The sequence below is a fragment of the Myotis davidii genome, unplaced genomic scaffold, assembly GCF_000327345.1.
Source record: "Myotis davidii unplaced genomic scaffold, ASM32734v1 scaffold1576, whole genome shotgun sequence".
Taxonomy (NCBI): Eukaryota; Metazoa; Chordata; class Mammalia; order Chiroptera; family Vespertilionidae; genus Myotis; species Myotis davidii.
In genome coordinates, this window is record NW_006287370.1 from 8495 (window position 1) to 14638 (window position 6144).

Consider the following 6144-nt stretch of genomic DNA (forward strand, 5'->3'; position numbering starts at 1 on the left):
GTGCATATACGACCTGAAATGAGGTGATAGTTCCTGGATTGCTGAGAATAGTGTGCTGCTGGGGTGTGTGGTTGAGGGGGCAGAGAGGTTGGGTGCCTGTGAACATGTTCCTGCCAGCTCATGGGCCAGGTTCCTTGAGTGAGTGGGCTCCGGGAAAGCTGTAGGGATGAGAACTTGAATCAGGCTGGATGGAGGCTCAGCAGCCATAGGTGGCATAAGGGACACATATAAAGACTGAGCCTATGGATACTGTTGAGCTCAACTGTTTCAGACGCCCCAAATACAGAGTCCCCTCTCCTTGGGAACTGGCATCTAGTGGAGGACAGTACACAAAGAATGGTCCAGGATACCGGTGAGAGGTGACAGCAGCTGTGGGGGAAGGTGAAACCAGCATTGGTCAGTGGTGTCTTCACTGAGGAAGTCTGGGAAGGTTTGGCAGGCCCCAGGCGGGAGCCTGCAGGGAGCCTGCCGTGTGCATTTGTGAGCTGTACGGAGGTCACTCTGGCTGGTTTTAACAGCAAGGATCAGAAAGTGGTAAAAAATAAAAATAAAATAAATGGTGGCCAAATAGGCTAATGTATTGTGCATCTCGTCCTGAGCCAGACTGGAAATACAACTAAATCAAAGAACACCCACTTGTTATTAACAAACTACATGCAGCTGAGCAGACATTTACAATAAGGAAAGATGCCCAAGGAATGGCAAGAACTGGGAAGTGGATTGACAGACACAGAATGAGGTGCCGTAAAATCTGACCCCACAGATACACAAAGGACTGTAAGAAAATACTATGACAGACACTATTCCAACAAACAGGACAACCTGGACAAAATGCCCATATTCTTAGAAAAATACAGCCTTCCAAAACTCATTCAGGAAGAATCAGAAAACCTGAAAAGACCAATAACTACTAATGAAATTGAAGCAGTAATTAAAACAAAACAAAAAACACCCAGCAAATAAAAGGTCTTGTCCAGATGGCTTACTCAAACAGAGTTTTACCAAACATTCAAAGAACTAACTACTATACCCCTCACACCATTCCAACAAATCCAAGAGGATATAACACTTCCAACCTGATTTTACAAAGCCAGCATTATCCTAATTCCAAAACCAGATAAAGACATGGCAAAGAAAAAGAACTACAGACCAATATTCCTGATGAACCTAGACACTAAAATCCTTGACAAAATTTTAGCAAACCAGGTCCAGCGATACAATAAAGACATCAAACATCATGACTGGTATGCAAGGGATTTATTCTGGGGATGCAAGGCTGGTACAATATTTGCAAATCAATAAATGTGATACAGCACATGTATAGATTGCAAGACAAAAAAAAACATTGCAAAAAAATCACATGATCATATCAATGGATGCAGAAAAAGCATTAGACAAAATCCAACACCCTTTTTTTATATATATGAAAACTCTCATCAAAGTGGGAATTGAGGTAACATACCTCAACATAACCAAGGCCATATATGACAAACCTTCAGCCAACATCCTACTCAATGGGCAAAAATTAAAACCATTTCCCCTATGACAGGAACAAGACAGAATATCTGCCTTCACACTCTTGTTCAAAATTCTACTGGAATTACTGGCCATAGTGATCAGACAAGAAGAAGAAACAAAAGGCATCCAAATTAGAAAGGAGGAAGTAAAACTCTCAATCACAGATGACATGATATTGTACCTAAAGACTCAATAAAAAAATACAACTACTAGATATAATAAATGAATTCAGAAACATAGTAGGATTCAAAATTAGCAACCAGAAATCTATGTCATTTTTATACAACAATGTGAACTCAGAAATAGAAACACACACACACACACACACACACACACACAATCCCATTAACCATTGCAACAAAAAATTAAGATATTTAGAAATAAACCTAACCAAGGAGGTAAAAGACCTGATAAGCAAAAAATAGAGGACATTGGAAATAGATATAGACATCAACCAAAGGACTTGTATGCATGCATATAAGCATAAGCAATGGAAACAGACACTGGGGGATAAGGGCATGAGTGAGGGGATGGGGGACAATGGAGGGATAAGGACACATTTTTAATGCCTTAATCAGAAAAACAAGAAAAAAGAGATAGAGGAAGATATAAACAAGTGGGAAAATATACTGTGTTCAAGAATTTGCAGAATCAACATCATTAAATGTCCCTATTATGCCAAGCAGTCTACAGGTTCAGTGCCGTCCCTATTAAAACACCAGAGGCATATTTCACAGACCTAGAATAAACACTCCAAAAATTTACATGGCACCAAAAAAGACCCCAAAAAGCTGCAGCAATCTTGAGAAAGAAGAACAAAATTGGAGGAATCACAATAGCTTTCAAGTTATACTTCAAAGCCACTGTAATCAAAACAGCCTGGTACTGCCACAAGAACAGACATGTCATTCAATGGAACAGAATAGAGAACTCAGAAATTGACCCAAGTCACTGTGCTCAATTTTTGACAAGGGAGGCAAGAGCATACAATTTAGACATGATAGTCTGTTTTATTGTGATGGTAAAAATTGGACAGGTACATGCAAAAAGATTAAACTAGACCACCAACTTACACCATACACAAGAAAAAACTCAAAATAAATAAAAGTCTTAAATGCAAGACGTGAAACCAAAAAAAAAAAAAAAAAAGTCCTAAAAGAAACCATAGGCCATAAATCTCAGACCTATCTCTCATAGCAATATGTTTACCAATACATTTCCTAGGAGAAAATAAACAAATGGGACTACATCAAAATAAAAAGCTTTTGCAGAGAAAAATAATCATAAAAATAACAAGAGAGCCCACTGCATGGGAGTACTAATTTGCCAATGATACATTGGCAAAGGTGTTAATCACCAAAATTTACAGGGAACTCATACAATTTAACAAAAGGAAGATAAATATTCAAATTTAAAAATGGGCAAAGGACAAGGGGGTGCACCAAGAAAGCATAAAAAATGCGAGACAAAGAAACAGGACACCAATGACAGAAATGGAGGATATAGAGTTCAAAACCACACTTTTAAGGTCTCTCAAGAACCGAAGTGACACGTGAACTCATTTTTTTGGTTGATTTTTCTTTGTTAAGTGGCATTTTAATATATAACATAAATATCAAAAATATAAGTCTTTGTTTTCCTATGGTTGCAAATATCAAAAAATTTCTATATGTGACATGGCACCAGAGATAAGTTAGGGTTTTTCAAAATGCTGACATGCCGAGCTCAAAAGGTTCACCATCACTGTCCAGACAAAAGGGTAGTGAGGGCCTGGTTGGCGGGGGTTAGGGGCAGGAACAGGCTGGAAGAGGTTAATGGGGGAAAAGGTAGATCTATGCAATACTTTCAACAATAAAGTTTTAAAAATAATAAAATATAAACTAATAAAAGAGTAATATGCTAATTACACTGGATGTCTTCCAGACATCCTTCTGGACAAAGCCACAGTGTCAGGGGCTGAGGCAGAGGCAGTTAGGAGCGATCAGGCAGGCAGAGGAGCAGTTAGGGTGCAATCAGGCTGGCAAGGGAGCAGTGGGGGAGCAATCAGGATGGCAGGGGAGCAGTTAAAGGGCAATCAGGTTGGCAGGCAGAGGTGGTTAGGGGCGATCAGGCAGCCAGAAGAGGCAGTTAGGGGCGATCAGGCAGCCAGACAGAGGCAGTTAGGGGCAATCAATCTGTCAGGGGAACAGTTGGGGGCATCAGGCAGGCAGGCAGAATGGTTAGGGTTGAACAGGCAGGCAGGCAGAGGGGTTAGGGGCGATCAGGCAGGCAGGCAGGTGAGTGGTTAGGAGCCAGAGGTCCTGGATTGCAAGGGGGATGTCTGATTGCCGGTTTAGGCCCAATCCCAAACCAGCAGTTGGACATCCCTTCAGGGTCCTGGATTATAGAGGGTGCAGGCTGGGCTGAGGGACACACCCTGCCCAGCCCCCATACATGAATTTCATGCACCGGACCTCTAGTAAGAAATAAAGAGATTTAATATTAAGCATTTCATTTTAAAAATTAAGAACTGTGAACACGTTAAAACTTTTAGGCCCTATGTGGGTAGTGTGTGGTGTGGAGATGGGAAGGGGAGCAGGGTCTAAGGGGGGATGCATTTGAACTTAAAGGGTTAGAGGGTGTTGATGTGCTAGCTTTTCTCCAAGGTCGTAAAGGTGATCTTCCAATTTAAAAAAAAGAAATTTGATATAACAGACAGTCCTCAGGTTTTGTCGGACTCGACATACATCATCTCGTGGTTACATCGCTATCTCCCATTTATTTATAAATATAAAAAAAGTTCCGTCATTTGGACGTATGTACATATGTGCTTTATGTTTTTTTTTTTTTACTTATTTACCACAAGTAAAGGTCAGGAATTGTTATCTTTTAATTTTTTTCTTTACTGTTTCACTTCATTACTGCTGTGTATGTACTCCATGTGAGTGATATAGGTGCTTATGTAGGAGGGTTCCGACTTACTGTGAAAATCGCGTTATGTCGGCCATAGGAATGGATCTCAGCCATAACCTGAGGACCTAATGTAGTACCACAAGTCTAGAATTTAATATACAATGAATAGAAGAAATCAAACCACCAAAAAAATATTTTTAAAAAATGGTCCCTGTGGTTGAGCATTGACCTATGTGCCAGAAGGTCACGGTTCAATTCCCGGTCAGGGCACATGCCCAGGTAGCGGGCTCGATCCCCAGTGTGGGCCATGAAGGAGGTTGCAAATCCATGATTCTCTCTCATCATTGATGTTTCTATCTCTCCCTTCCTCTCTGAAATCACTAAACATATATATTTTTTAAAAAGAATTGTCTCACATAACATTTGGGTCAAAGAGGAAATGGAAACTGCAATGACAAGTTAATTACAAAAATAATCAGGAGCAGTACCTTATGTAATGGAAACAGGTGTGAAATCAAAACCGTACTTGGGGTATATGTATAATTTTAGATGTGTCGATTATAAAACATAGAAGAAGAAAAAGTAAATCACACAATGAAATGAAGAGGGTAAGGAGGCCCCCATGTAAACACTACTGAGCATTGGTTTTAGATAATTTTATTATTATTTTTTAATACTCACCCGACGATATTTTACCATTGATTTTTACAGAGAGTGAAAGAGAGGGAAAGACAGAAATACCAATGTGAGGCCCAGGTAGGGGAGGAGCCTACAACCAAGGTACATGCCCTTGAACAGAATTGAACACAGGACCCTTCAGTCTGCAGGGTCCACTGAGCCAATCTGGCTAGGGCTTAGATCCTTTTTAAAAATTACCACTAGCCATAACCAGTTTGGCTCAGTGGATAGAGCATCAGCCGGGGGACTGAAAGGTCCCAGATTCGATTCGGTCAAGGGCATGTCCCTTGGTTGCAGGCCCATCCCCAGGGGGGGGGGGGGTGCAGGGGGCAGCTGGTCGATGTTTCTCTCTCATCGATGTTTCTAGCTCTCTGTCCCTCTCCCTTCCTCTCTGAAATCAATAATATATACACTGAGTGGCCAGATTGTTATAACCACCTGACGTTTATAGGCAAATTAGCTATAATTTTGCACTGAAGTTGCTAGAGGGTCAGACCATTATCAGTAGGGAAGCAGGTTGTTTACCACAACAGTAGAAGTGATTTTTTCTGAAGATATGGGTAAACAATGCGATTTAATAGCCTTTGAACGTGTGATTATATATTATGATGAGTGGCCAGATTATTATGGCCACCTGACATTTGTAGGCAAATTAGCCATACACTGCATCGTATGGGATATGGAAGCTGAGGCCTGTTTCAACTCCTTTGCTGTCTGCAGTTACCAAGATAAAACGTCTCCAATTCACACAGGAACACAAGGATTGGACAGCCGAGCATTGGGAAAAAGTCATGTGGTCCAATGAATCACGTTTCCAGTTGCATCATGCAGATGGCAGAGGGAGAATTTGGCAGAAACAGCATGAAAGCATGCTCCTCACTTGCATGGGTACAATTCTTCAAGCTGGTGGGGGCAGTGTTCTGGTTTGGGGCATGTTTTCCTGATATGATTTGGGCCCTTTAATTCATGTGGAACAATGTCTGAATAGAACAACGTACCTAAGTAGCGATGCTGATCAAGTTCATCCTATCATGTTGATGGTGTATCCCATTGGAG